The sequence below is a fragment of the Camelus ferus genome, chromosome 12 (assembly GCF_009834535.1).
Source record: "Camelus ferus isolate YT-003-E chromosome 12, BCGSAC_Cfer_1.0, whole genome shotgun sequence".
Taxonomy (NCBI): domain Eukaryota; kingdom Metazoa; phylum Chordata; class Mammalia; order Artiodactyla; family Camelidae; genus Camelus; species Camelus ferus.
In genome coordinates, this window is record NC_045707.1 from 34,771,237 (window position 1) to 34,786,723 (window position 15,487).

Consider the following 15,487-nt stretch of genomic DNA (forward strand, 5'->3'; position numbering starts at 1 on the left):
TCCCTCCTTCTTCCCCTGGCCAAACACAGAGGCTCCAGTAAAGAACAAGGAGGCTCTAGAGGATGGCAGAGCCACACGCTGGAAAAATGACCCTATAGGACCATGTATCCATTTGCTAGAGCTGCCATAGCAGAGTGCCACAAACTGGGTGGCTTCAACGGCAGAAATTTGTCTCAGTTTGAGATGCTGCAAGCCTGTGACCAAGGTGTTGGCAGAGTGAACACCTTCTGGGGGCAGTGAGGGAAGGCTCTGTTCTATGACTCTCTTTTGGCTTGTAGATGGCCTTCTCCCTGTATGTGCGTCTGTCTGATTTTATAAAGACACTGGTCCAATTGGATTAGAGGCCCACCCTACTCATCTTAACTAATTACATTTGCAACAGCTCTATTTCCAAATAAGATCATGTTTGGAGGCTTTAGGACCTCAACATAGGATTTTTCTTCAACCTGTAATAGGCCACATGGAAGGCCACCTACCAAAGAGGGACATCATTCAGTTGATGTTGTATAAGATACTTTTGTGTCAGTTTTAGGGTTTGCTGTTACAGTAGCTAGTGTCTCTTACCATAGCTAAGACACCAACCCATCATACTAAACTTGGTCTTGAGAGTAACAAAGATAATAATCTACCTATATATAATACTTCTTGGAAATGTAAAAAAAAAAAAGAAAAAAAAGAAAAAAGCAAGCTTCAAATTGTCCCTCAGTCTTTCGACTTGTTTCTGTCTGGATTTCCCAACATCTACGTGCACCATCGGACTGGTCATTTTCTGGAGAGGGTCACTCTCAGTCATGTGATGGCAAGAGAATTAGCCTTGACCTGGGAGGACCCAGGCTTCAGTTCTGCCTCTGCCCCTAAAAAAACAGCATGTTTTCCTTTAAGCCACTGTTTAGTCATTTTCAGAAAGAAAATAATACTTCCCTTCTGCGATTGCTGGATTAATCAAATTAAATTAATCTTCACAATTAGCACAGAGCCTGGCATGGAAGAATTGTGTCACACGGCTTTAAAAAAACCCAAACAAAGAGGCAGATTTCTTATCTGGGAACTGTGCTCTCCCCCTTTGACAGTGGCATTCAATGGCTGAGGTTCATAGGGCTCGGCAACTGTATTAGTAAAATAAACCCAGGGGCAGACATCTGAAGGGGTGGCCTGTAGAAGAAGGCATATAAGGATTCTAACTCGGTGAGAAGAACTTCCTACGACTCAGGCCTTTCCAAAGCCAGGCCACATTTTAAGGTAGTGAGCTTTCCGTTTCTGAATGTGTTCCAGACGACAGGACCACTTGGCAGAGGGATTATGGAGGTCTTTGGAAGGAGTAGCTGGAATAGATTTATAACATGCATATTTCATGACTGTAAGATTGGCAGGGCCTATTAATAGAGGATTAGACATAAAACAGGTACATTCTCATGGAGCACAGAGAGACAAAATTTTGCATGAAAATACACTCAGGGGAAAAACCCTAGTCAGGGTGGGAGTTGTGGGGGGTGGGGCAGGGCAGCGTGGATGATGGAATCATGGGAGAGAGGAGGAGGTAGCACCGAAGTGGAAGAAAGAGGAGAGGGGAGTTTGTAAACTAAGAGTATACTTCCCTTGTGACTTTTTTTTCAGAGAACTTGCCCTACACCATCCTCGGAAAGGGGAGAATACGTCTCAAAACCCATTTTCCTGGTCATTGCCCTGTTCACGTGCTTTGTGATCTCCAATGATCTCTCCATCAAAACCAAGCTCACAGCTCAGTATTCTAGGGGAGATCCTACCTGGGCGTCTACCCGGGCCACACTCAGCAGGAGAGCACCACTCACCAGAACCTGGCGGAACCCCTCTGCACGCAGGGGCCGGACTAACGGGGGCGAGACTGTCCCCAGCAGTGCAGTTCTGAGCAACCGGAGAGCAGGTTTCTGGCGGCAGACTTGCCGGACACAGTGTGGGGACTGCCACCTCCAACACTGACAGGCGGCTTCAAAGGGGGATGCTTTGGAAAACTTCGTGGTCATTTCCACATATCATGGCTTACGTTCTTCCTCCCTCTCCTACTAGCTGAGAGATAAGCCTCTCCGGCTTCCGTGCTCATCCCCGCCATGGTTAGGGCTTCCTTTCCCCTGCGCATCCTCCCGCTGCTCTCTTTTCCCTCATCAGTTTTCCCTCGTACCATATGGAACCTCTCTACCACGGCAAATACACTGCCTACCTCCAGCTCCATAGTCCGATGGAAACCCAGCCGTCTCCCTGGACCCAACACGTCTCTTGGAATTGTTCATTCTCACCCCAGGGGAGGTGGTCGGGGCACCAAGTACTCCCTCAGGGCCACTCTAAGATCGTTGCTCCTCCGCGGTAGCATAAGAAACCTTGCTCCTGGGAAGCCTTCTGCCATCTGGATCTGCTTTCAGCTACAGGCTGAATTGCCCCCAATGGCAGAAAGGACTAATTTTAGCATTTCTGTCATTTACCAAGTCATACATATTGCAGCATGAGTTAATCCCACTTAATCTAGGTTGGAATCCTTGCTCGGCCTCTTACTTGCTATTTGACCTTTGTAAAGTTATTTAATCTTTCAGAGCCTCAATATCTTTATTTAGGAAATGGGGATAAAAAGGCCTATCAAAGGGTGCTATGAATTGAATGACATGATATATAGGAAATCATCATAATAGGCCTAAAATATGGATTGAATCTGAACAGGAACATCTTCAATCGTGTAAATATAATTCACCCTATGGTAATTCAGAGTTAGTTATAGCTATTTTCTTGATATTAAAAACTATTTGGTAAAACTAATCTGTATGAAACAGTAATAGTAGGTACATGTCATTATAAATTTGTTAAAACCACAGGATGTACAAAGAGTGGAACCTAAAGTGAACTGTAGACTTGAGTTCATAGTAATGTATCAATATTGGCTCATCAATTGTAACAAACGTATCACACCATGCAAAATGTTAATAATATAGGAGCCCAGGAGAGGAGGGAAGGGAATATACGGGAATGCTGCATGTTCCACTTAATTTGTCTGTAAACCTAAAACTGCTCAAAATGCAAGTCTATTAATGAAAAAAAATGACTTGTGTGGAGGTTTGGTTATGTGTTGAGAATTGCTAGCTGGTGATGGGGACATGGGGTTCATTATACATCTTTATCTCTAAGTTTTCCACAATAGTAGTTTTTAAAAACATATTTGTTCAAACAGTTTCTTAACATGTCCAACTATCAGGTATTCCCCTTAATTCATCTAAATTTTACTGATGGTCTATTAATCATCAAACTCAGTGTTAGACATAGTGGGAGGTTCAAGAACAGTTGAAGACATGATGGACTCCTCCTTCAGGAAGTTTAAATCTTGTTGCAGAGGCAAGAGGACTACTTGTGAAATGAGTGAGCCACACCAGAAAACATAGTAGAGATCTTAAACTCATGGCACAGAATGTAAGTTCTATGAGAAATCTGAAGAAAATGGAATAAAAGTTCATTCAATAAATCTGAGTTTCTAATCCCACTCCTGGGTATATATACAGACAGAACTCTAATTTGAAAAGATACATTCACCCCAGTGTTCATAGCAGCACACTTTACAGTAGCTAAGACATGGAAGCAACCTAAATGTCCATCGACAGATTATTGGATAAAGAAGATGTGGTGTGTGTGTGTGTGTGTGTGTGTGTGTGTGTGTGTGTGTGTGTGTGTGTGTGTTGGAATACTACTCAGTCATAAAAAGAATGAAATAATGCCATTTGCCACAACTTGAATGGACCTAGAGATTATATAACTCATATAAGTGAAGTTAGAGGAAGTTAGATTATATAATTTATATAAGTGAGGTCACAGAATTTAGATTATATAACTTACAGAAGTGAGTTAGATAGAGAAAGACAAACATCTCAGGAGATCGTTTATATGTGAAACCTAAAAAAAATGACACAAATGAACTTATTTACAAAACAGAAAAGCCTCACAGACATAGAAAACAAACTTATGGTTACCAAAGAGGAAGGGGCAGGGAGGGATAAATTAGGATTTTGGGATTAGCAAATATAAACAACTGTATGTAAAACAGATAAACAACAAGGACCTACTGTATAGCACAGGGAACTATATTCAACATCTTGTAATAGCTTATGATGAAAGAGAATATGAAAAAATATATGTATGACTGAATCAATATACTGTACACCAGAAACTAACCCAACATTGTGAATCAACTACAATAAAAAAAAAGTCTGAAAGTTTCTAAACATCTGAATGTCAGGAGTTCTGCCAGGAGAGATTTATAGGTTTTTCTGACTGACTTTGTGGCACAGGAAGTCACATTCTGTTCAACCTGGTTTGTTGTTGTTGCTGTATTAATCCCTAAGTAAAGGGCTGGAGGCTGTTTTCTGAGCACAGCACAGGGCCAAGCACTGGGTTATCGATGAAATGGTCATTCAGGTGGTTGCTGGCCTTAGACTATTAGTGTGCGCTCTGTGAAGAGTTCAGATAAGGAGAGCAGTTTTGTTTCAGACCAGCTTAAAATAAAAAATATGTCTATGTGCATATGTTTTTTAGATTTATTTTGGCCTTGGTAAAAATCGTTGAGCCCTTACAGAGTACTTCTAGTGAATTTTGCCTTATTAGAGAATGAAATGATGGTTCTGCATAAGATTTTAATGTCAAGTCTCACCGAATTTATCTATGAAGTGATTTATCAAAAAAAAAAAAAAAGAAATAGAAGATTGTATATTTAGATTTTCATAGAGAAGCTCGGAAATTATAACTCCTTGGGAACCAGGAACATTTGAGACTCTCTGCGGAAGACTATTTGTTATTCTAAAATTAGATCTCAAAATCAAATTTCCTGAAACACAAAGTCAAGGGGGTTATAAATTTCAAGTTTTGGCGGCTTGGGCAACACACAGGTATCTGCAATGGCTTTTAATCTAGATCCTGGAAAGGAGAGTGGGGGTTTGGATCTAAGTAATCTTTCTTTTTTTAGCTGGCATAGTCTTTCAAATAGTAAATAAACTTTTGAGGAGGCAGAAGAATCTCTCAACTGTGGAATTGCTTTTTCTGACTTCTTAGGGGAGCTTGTAAGTCACTCCCTGTGTTCCCAACTGCTGCTGATTCCTAGAAATTCCCCAGGTTTTAAGAAACAAACCCAAGAAACTACAGCTTTTATCTGGAGAGGAGAAAGAAAGGTCTTTGTGAGCACACTTCACTGCTACATAGATGGAATAGCAGTCATGTAACAGAACACGAGGTGCTGGGTGGAGGCTTTACCTACACCCATTCCTTTATCCCTGCAACCATTCTGTCAAGGAGCTACCAGTGTCTTCAGAGGAAGAAAGTGAGGGTCAGTTTGTGATGTGCCTAAGGACACACAGCTAGTATGTGGCTAAGGGTTTGAATCTAGATCTGCCTGGCTTCCAAAGCCTTCGCTTCCTATCATGATGCTTTTAGAGTTTTAGTTGGCTGACTCTGGGGTGACACACCAAGCCAAGGAGAAAAGGTTCTTATTCTCTGAAGCTGTTCAAATTATTATGGAAAGATCATCAGTATACAAAACAAAGGAGTCACCTCTTCTTAGGAGAATTTGAGGGCCAGCCTCTCCTGGACTAAAATATCCCCCTTTCTTCCAATTTACAAAACTGCTATTTATGTATATTATTGGAGATTCCACCATTATCTATTCAATCCTTTGTTAGATATTTCTTTCTCTTGGTTCTTCTTTTTAAAAGGAAAACACACCCAAGAAAGAGATGGCATATTCATGATTAAGACCACGGTCTTAATAGTCAGTTAATTATATTTCTTTTCCCTTTTCAGAAAAGAGCAGAGTATCCAAAGCTACTAGACAAGGAAAGATACAGTCCCAGGATGAGAACCCATAGAGCATAAGGCAGCTGGGAAATTAGTAACAGAAGAGGTTAGTAAACTAGTTCTGATGTTTAAATAGAAGTTATTTGTCCATTGGCAAAGGTTTTCACACTTTGAGAAAAAATGCTTCATTTTTGCTCAGGCTTCCATTGAAACAACAGTGCAATGAAACTTTGTCCTAGAGTCCCAGCGGGTGATCGCTGGTTATCAGCTCATGCAGGTAAGCTCAGAAGGGAAAGGACTGCATGTGCAGTGAGCCCGGCTGCACAGACCCCGTGCTAGGGGCTGACGGACCTCGTCACATTTAGCCTTCACAGTGACTCTGAAAGACAGGTTATTAGACCCGTTTTGCAGGTATTATTCATAGGAGCCACAAACGTCCTCAACTTTAAAAAGATGCAAAAGCCAATTATTCCTCAATTACAGATCATTTTATAGTCAAAGACAAAACCAATAAACCCATTTTCAAGTCCTGTGTTTGCCATTAACAAGTTGTGTACCTTTAGCTAGGCAGCTTACTTTAAGTCTCAGTGTTCTTATCCATTATAAAAAAGAGGCTATTAATGACTTAACCTAACACCCAGAGCTTTCTGATGAAGTAGCTAGTCCAGTTTATTTGGGGTAAGGACTCATCACAGGTCCCTAGAGGAGGAGGCCAGGAAGAAGGAGGTGGATTGTCAATCCTTAGAAGAAACCCTGGGTCTATCTCACAATTTTGCTCAAGGCCAGCTCTTCCCTCTAAATATCTTCTGTACTCATACTCAGCATTGTGGCTCTTTATTCAGCTTTGAACTGTCAGATTTTCTATAAAATGGCCATAAATGACAAGATTAAAAAAAAATCTAAAGGCTTACAGTCATTTTTATATTATTTATATATAAGGGACACACATAGTTTAGTGATCGTAATACTGAGAATGCATCTCCAGATCAGCCGGAGGGAACATCACCTCGATACAAGCAGAACATCTGTGAACAGGAGTTAAAGCCATTCATGTCAGTAGACTGAGTAACTTGATTCCACTGAGTTTCTTGACTCCTTACCAAGTAAAAAGTGGACAGAAACAGAGGAGATAACCAAAAGAGACCTGTTGCAAGATGAACATCTGAACAGTAGACAGAGGACATGCAATAGTAGATGAGATTTAGCAGTAATATTGAGACTAGCTCCTCCAATCCTAAAAGTTTAAGGTTTAAAGCTCCAGTCTTCTCCACATCCTTCCTGTGCCTAAATGGAGAAGTACATTTTTCTGGAATACTTCCATAATGGTTTCTGTTGGCAAGCTGCTCTCCAGAGGAGATCAAGGTGGCCACAGTGACAGGAAGTTGCCCCCTTGAATCCAGGCCCAGGAATTCTAAAAGGCAGTTAAGAATGTGAGCAGGTAACTAGGCAGCCGCGGTCCCCGTGTCAGCCTGGGCTGCGGTCCTGATGCCGCCCTGGGGCTCAAGGATCGGCTTTTAGACACTCACCCACGGGGCAGCTGGCTCCTATTCCACTAAGTCTATTGTGGCCTGACTCAAGAGAAATCTAGGAAAGTAAGTGATTTCCATGCTAAGTAAGGAATTTAGCAGAAAGACGATTCTCCCACTTCCCGTCTTCCCCCTACTTTTGGGTGTTATACTGGTGAGATCCCCGGGTCTTTCTATGACTTAGGAGTGCCCTGAAATGTACAGGGTCTTGCAGGAGCTGGTGTGGGGTTCCTACCATAGCCTTCATTGCTTGAATGAAGGAGTCTGTCTCTGTGACCATTTGGTAGGAAAACCTAATGTCCCACCCAACTAAACTGAAGACTGGAAGAAACAACAAATTTGTACCAAGGGTTCCAACTCCTGGGAGATGGCAAGCCAACGAAATATTTAAAAGCACCAAAAGGGTGAAGAATGGTGAGAACCCATCTTTGGAGGAAGGAACTGCTCACTCAGGTGACCTTGGTGAGCACTTTAGGAAATTGCCTTTCCCGGGAACTGGGCATAAGTCTCAGAAGTGTTAGTGTGGCTTTGTTTCAGGAGAACATTCAGAATCCCCACCATTACAGTCACCAGGCTTTGAAGCTGGAGGGAAAACATCCTTTGTCTGAACAGTGATTTGAAGACCCATATGCTTAACTTGTCTCTGAGGGAGGCTTGGGGCAACTGGGGCCACCAAGGTGTAGAAAACTAAGCCAGTTGTGCAGTGGGAACTCCCGAAAGAAGGAAGAACTGCCTCACAATGGAATGGCGCTCTAAAAATGTTGATTTTCCAAAGTTTCAAGAGCAAACACATAATTTGGGGGGGGGGGGGAGCTTGTGTTCTTAAAAGAATCAATACCTGTTTTTACTAGTAACAAAATTAAATGGCTTGCCTTTGAAAAACTAACAAGCCTCCTCCACCACAAAAAGAGGCTGTGATTCCTTTATTTCTATCAAGCCTGACATTAAGGGAGGAGACAGTTGAACAAAATTAGCAGACGTGGAAAACCAAGCTGGAAAATGATGTCCTTTTACCTGTGACATCTAGGTAGAAGATTTTAAACAAGTTCATCATGAGCTGCATATTTGCATCAGTTTTCTTCCACGTTTCCTAGTACAAGGACATTTTTAGGTATATAAAGTTTAGATTCTTACACAAACACTCCTTTTCCTTGGTTTTATATGAAATTATTCACATGAAATATTTATCCCGTGTACCTCTGGCAGTTCTTTCTAAGGTTTGGCCTATTTTAAGAACCTCTATAAAGCTAGTTTCATTAATAATTTGGTAAATATTAAAATACCCTACAGTTAGCTCTAAACAGACTATCACTAACTCATTTTACTCAGATTGATAGCAAGCTAATAGTTTGACATCTAGAAAATTTATAATAGTCTTCAGTTAAGGTGTTCTGGTCTACCCTATATGCCTGTATTCATTTTATACCATTGACTAGGTAAGATTTTACTTTTTTTTTTATTGCTTAGCTATACCCTGAATATTTTTATTTGATTTAAAAATAAGCTTGAAAGTTTATATGCAAAAATATTAAATAGATTTATATTAAAATATGTAATTTTAGTAGGACAGAAAAACTTTAGCAGTATTATACATGGTTATTATAAATACTGTGTACAAAAAAATATAAGAAAAAATAACCCCCCATGACATCACCATTTAAAGATAACCACTATTAACAGTTCCACGTTTATCCACTGAGTTTTTATTTCTATCATATAATCGTAGGTGCTGAGACCATGTGTCTGAACCTTGTTTCATTCTGTATCAAACTTACCATTGTAAGTATTTTCCTATATCAATTTTTCATAAAATATTTAAAGTTGCATAACATTTCTTAATATGGGTTTAAATATTTTATTTAACCCTCCTTTCATTGGGATATATATAATATCTCTCTAATATTGCAATTAAAATTTTTTTGCATTATTTCCTAAACAAACTTTCCCAGGAGTAAGAGGATAAGGCCAAAAGATGTGATCTTTTTTCAGATTTATAATCCATACTATCACATGACTTTCTTTTCACCAGCAGTGTGAGAATGTCTGTGTTCTCATTCCCAACCCGTTTGAGAGTGTGTTTCACTAAATTCCTATATCCTCACCCAAATATTCTAATACTCTATTTTTCTTTTCTCCATGAAATTCATTTTTAGTACTTCATTTAAGTACCAAATTGCTTTGCATTTCTTTGGTTGCTGATGCAGTTAAACTTTTTTTGGTCAGATTTATTATTCATTTATAGCCATCTTCAGTAAAACATTTTCCCGAACTCACTTTTGAAACACCCTTTTATGTAGCTTTTCCTTTTGGCTGATGTCAAAACATTTCTAGGACCAGCTCCAATAAATGTATACGTTCTCTTTTGATGTGGTAAAAACTGACAAGCCCCCAGAAGTGACGGTTTCTCTAATGTTGGTGTTGTTCCAAAGGTCCACACAGAGCTCTCAATTCAATGATGCTGTAACATCCTGCAGGACGATGACCTAGCTGTAATTATAGATTCTTCTTCTGCACCAATAATCTTGTGCCCCCTTGTTATGAGAACTCTTACCACTGCTTATTTTGAAATAATATTTTAAAATCAGAATTAAAATTGCATGTTTCTGTATTCCATGTTTCTGTATTCCATGTTTCTGTATTCCAACTTAGCCATGAAGTTGGGAAAAATCCAAGCCACAGGTCATAATGTTCCTGTTGCCCAAGATAACTTGGCTGAGAGATGCTGGAGGAGACAGATATATAGGAGGAGACTTTCCTTTGGCACAGAATTGGTGGCACAAGAAAATGAAAGAGGAAACTATCTATTTAAAAAGGCTATTTTCTTATTTACTGAAATAGAGCTCATTTCCCAAACAGGGCTTCTACATACAAAACGGAAACCAAAGTATGTCACTCCTCCACCCAGGATCACCCTGGTTCTTCACTTCACTGAAGTAGAATGTAGGTCCCACCCACCCTGAGCCCAACTCTGCCATCTCCCCTTTCCTCTCTGTCCCTCTCATTCACTCTGCTCCAACGCTCCTGGCCTCTGGGCTGTTCCCGGAACAAGCTGAGCAAACTCCTCCTTCGAATCCACCTTCGCATCAGCTCTGCCTGCGTGTTCTTCCCCTCGAGGTTTTCGGGACAAATGCTTGCTTACTCTTTCTAATACTTGCTCAAATGTCACCCTCTCCACGAGAGCTATCCAACCTCCTTACTTAACATTGCAACCTGGATCCCGTCCTCCCATATCTGAACCCCCTTACCCTGCTCTACCTTTTCCCCCATAATAATGATCACCTAACATCATATCTAATTACTTGTCATGTGTATTGTCTGACCCCCTGTTAGAATGTAAGTTCCAGCAGGGATCCTCGTTTTGTTCACCAACATATATCCAAAGGACTGAGAACAGTACTGGCAAATTGACATTCAAGTGTATTTGTGGAATGAATTTAAAACCTTTTAAAAGGAAAATAAAGATGGAGAGTGTGCTGTGGATGGCATCTGACTGGGTGGCTAGAAGAAGTATATGATCTGAGTCGTATGTCAACTCTTTGATAATGTAGATCAGTGTTGTTGATTCACTGTTAGACAAACATTTATCAGTCACAGGTGATGTGTCAGCACTGTGCTAGACCCAGGGATACAAGGGGGAGAAAATGTCACCTCTATCCTCACTGAATGTGAAGACTAGCAGCACATAGGAGGCATCCAACCCAGTCTTACAAGGCGAGTGGGGGGTAGTTAGGAAAGACAGAGTGGCACGCTGAGATCTGGGGCAGGAGGAGGCTGGAGGAAGGGCATGAAGAAAGTGTGCAGAAGGCTTTTCAGATGAAGGAAGTAGCACGTTCAAAGGTCTGGCACGACGTGGCCTTGCTTACCCTCAACTCCATGTGCCGGAATTTGGACTTTACTCTGAGAGCAGTGCGGAGTCATGGAAACACTGAAACAGTGTCTAATATGACCAGATTCACATCTTAGAAAGCACACTGTCCTCTGATTCTCAAGGTGTGTTACACAAACATTTTAACGAATGCCTACTATAATCAAAATGCTCTTTCTTTGTGCTTTGGGGGAAATTAGAGTAGTATGTCTAGGAAAAGAAATTTAAATTATATTGGTAAACAACGTCTTAAGACTAAGAACCAAGAGGTATTAAAAAAGGTGGAGTTTTCCAAAGTTCATCACAATATGTGTTGGAAAAAACAGAAAAATCTTTTGAAATTTAATGAATTATTTACTTTTCTTTTAATTAGTTTTTTTCTAAATTATTAAATAAATTCAGTTTTCTTTCATTCTTAAAATTAAAAACTAAAAACAAGTTAAAAAAACTGAGAAGGAATATATTTACAACTTACGATGCTAGAAAACTTTGTTGTGGCTTCAGAAATGGGCAGAAGAAGCAGGCTGATATGCATTCTCGAAAGCACGTTTGACACATGAGACTAGAATTTACAAAGAGACAAAGTTACATTCTTTGTAAGCTGCTGGCCCTTTTCTGCCTGGGGAGGACAACCATGCTGTAACTGGTCATAAGGTGTAGAGAGCCACCCTGTGCTACACTGTCATGTATCTAATGGTGACCTAGGAGACCCTACAGTGACCTCAATTAAAAAATAAATCTCTGGGCAGAATATCCTTCCATGACCTTATTCCACCTTTCTGATGTTAAATGATCTCTAGTCATTTCTGGGATTTCATCAGAGAGTTGGGATTGTGGGGAAGTGAAAAGCATTTCCAGAAGAGTTTATGTTGCTTAAAGTTAGAATGTTACATTCTTGATTGGGTGTATCTGTTCAACGTTTGTCAAATTCAAAACAGTGCTATGGATTCTGCAAGAGGGAGATTGTATCGTGTACCTCCCTCAGAACATTCTTATGAATAAGAAATTTTCTGGGTAAGGCTTTATAGATAATTATTTGAACTCTGATTTTGTTATTTTTGGCATGTTTTCCAATACCACCAAGTAATTCTCCGGTTCTAGGCAGACACTTACTGGGTGTCCTACAAATTTAACTCAGTTCTGACTCTGTCTACCTGGAGATAGTGTCAGATCCCACAGGTTAAGAGTTTACTCTTCAGTCCTTCTCCCCCTCCCGGACTCCCACCTTCTCAGAGGTCAGTGGGTGGGGCTAAAAGTTCCAACCCTCTCAGTCACTTGGTCTTTCTGGAGACTAGTCCCTGTCTGAGACTAGAAGACCAAATTTAAGCCACTTAGCATAAACTCAGGTGCACTCCAAAGCGAATCCTTATAAATAGCAAAAGACACTCCTCTCTCTCAGGAATTCTGAAGATTTTAGGAGATCTGCCAAAAACCAGGGACAAAGACCAAATATATTTTTTATTATACCACTGTATTATTCCCCTTTCATATAGCAATAGATAAAAGTGCGGGTTCCAGAGCCAGACCACCTGGGTCCAAACCAGGTGCTGCAACCAACTAGGTTTGTGATCTTAGCCCAAGGTACTGAACCTCTTTTTGCCTTAGACTCCATATCAATAAAATGGAGATAAGAGTGATGGAGTTCAGGACATGCTCCACAAAATATGTCACCTTGGCAAATTAGATACCTTAAACTTGAAAAAATTTTAAAAACAACAGAAGCAGGAAGGTCACTCTGATCTCCCCACCCTCAGCCCTTCTTCCCTGAAACAGGTTGTAAAACTCCCATGTGAGAGATGCCCTCCCTGGACCAGGAGGAAGGAAGGCATTCTTATCACCAGAGACAGGGGATCTGGGACCAAAAAAATCTGTACAAACAAACTTTGTTAAACTTAGACCTATGCTTCCCAGTTACTTCTTCACCACTTATGACCCCAAGCCCCAGCCCCTTTGTCTTGTCAATTCTTCACAGATTTATTGTTTCTTTGTCTAAAAAGTATAAAAGCTTCCTGCTTTGGTCAAGTCTTCAGATCTTCATTTTCTTGTGAAAGCTTCCAGGTACAATGTAAAAATATGATCAAATTTATATGCTTTTCTCCTATTAATCTGTCTTTGTCAGTTAAACTTTAAACCGAGGCAGGGACCCTAAGGGGACAACTTCTTCCTTCTGTACAACAGTCCCCACCTCACAGCATTGCAGTTAGTTGATACACACAAGCCCTGGGAATAGCGCCTGTACAGGGTGAGAGCTTCGCAAAGATCAGCTATTACATCTAGTCTTACGTGTGCTTTGAAGAAAAGTCAGCATTAAAGAATTCCCTGAAATAGGTGACTATCAATTCCAGAATTAATGATCACATTGGAAATCGTTCACATCCCATTTTAACTTATTTAATGGCATTGTTCATTGTCTAATGAACAACGATCACAACCATGTCTTAAGTTACCCCTAGCGAATCAACAGTTAACAGAAACTTTAAGGTGGCCAAACTGTGTCCATTTCATGTTGTAGTCATTTTGACTTTTCTGTTGGGTTTTGTTTTTGTCTTTTCCCAGCAGTTATATTTTTTTGAGTTCAGAAGCAGCACGCTGCATTACATAATCTAGGCCTAAGAGTTGTAAAATCTTCACCCACATTAAGGTATTAGAACTGCTAAAAGGTAAACTGAAGCCTATGACAAAATTTTAAGAGTTGATGTGAGCAGAGATCAGTTTGAATTAGGCAGTGCCAAAGTGGAAGTGGCTAGGAGCCCTCCACTGACAGGAGCTAGGGAAAGACTTTTTATAGAGAAGATGCAGACATTTTGCTGGACAGCAAGGACATTATTTGATTGGCTACAGCTTAAGCCTTTGCCTTATTTAAATTAAAAAAAAAAAAAAACTAGTTGCCTGTCATGTTAGTTGTCCTTGGGTTTCGAGATTTTAACTCTGATGGATGGACCAGTTAAGGTTTTGGTTTCCTTATATATGGATGCTACCAAGGCATTAGAGTCACCTCAGTGTAATGGCCTCCTTGTTTAATTAATTTAACAAAAAAATGCAGTAGTCAACAATGTCACTGAATTAACAGAGTGGAACTGAGACCCAGAAATGTGCCCCACAGCTACCACAGCCTAAGCATGCCTCCCCAAAGGGCCTTATTTAAGAAGCACTGGAATACTCAGTGCAGCTGTTAAGAGCCAGGAGAGTCACCATAATATCAAAACTGAATCCTTTATCCCTAAGTATGACTTAACTCAAAAGGATAAATTTTCCTTTCTTCAGAAGTTAAGTTTCCACCTATTTGGAATTCAGCAGGAGGGATTAACTTTGATAAACCAGGAACTGCTGGTCATGTCCAGAAAATGTAAGAAATAAATCTTTATTTTGGCTTCTATTCTTTTAAGGATCACACAAATATACTCATGATTGGAAGCCTGCATTCTTCTTTGCAGACTTTAGTGCCAAAAATAGAAAAATTTAACTTGATGGCATTTCTACCTAATTCATTCATCAAATATTTAGTGAGGAAGTATTATGTCGCAGGCACTGTCCTCAGTAGTGAAAAACAGCAATGGAAAAGTCCCTGCCCTCATAAAGCATTTGCTGTGGAGTAGACATATTGTAGAGTGTATATATTGCACAGTGTATACATAATGGAGTGTATACATCGTGGAAGGAGACTAAGAGAAAACAAGTGAGTGAGATATATTATGTGATAAAGAGAAAACTCTTTAGAATGGTCAGGGAAGGCCTCACTATGAAGGCAACATTTAGCAAAGACCTAAAGGAGATGAGGGCTTTCTAGGGGAAAAACATTCTAGGCAAAGGACCTAACAGACACAAAAGTTCTGAGGTGTGGGATGCATGGTGTTTGAGGAACAGCAATAGGGCCAGTCTGGTTGGAGCAAAGTGAGCAAGGCAAATAGATGAAATGTTAAGTGTAAGAGCGAGAGAGAAATCAAGAATGACTCCAAGGTTTTCAGCCTGAGCCACTGAAAGCCTGGAATAGCCATGGGATAAACAGGTTTGGAGAGATGGAATTAGACATGCAATATGAGACACGCTAATTTCGAGAAACCTGTTTATTAACTATCTAAGCACCAACGTGGGATAAGCAGTTGGCTTTACCATCCTTCTGTGTCCTGAATGTAGTCCTTACAGCTAAGTGCTTCTATAGTACTGAGACATAGTTGAATTGCTACTTGATATAAACATGTTTATGAACTTCTATAGAAAATTCAGCACCTCAACACTGCTTTCAGAGGAAGTAAAATACTAACAGGAAGAATATAATTTGAATACTTTTAATGAATAGAAAGAG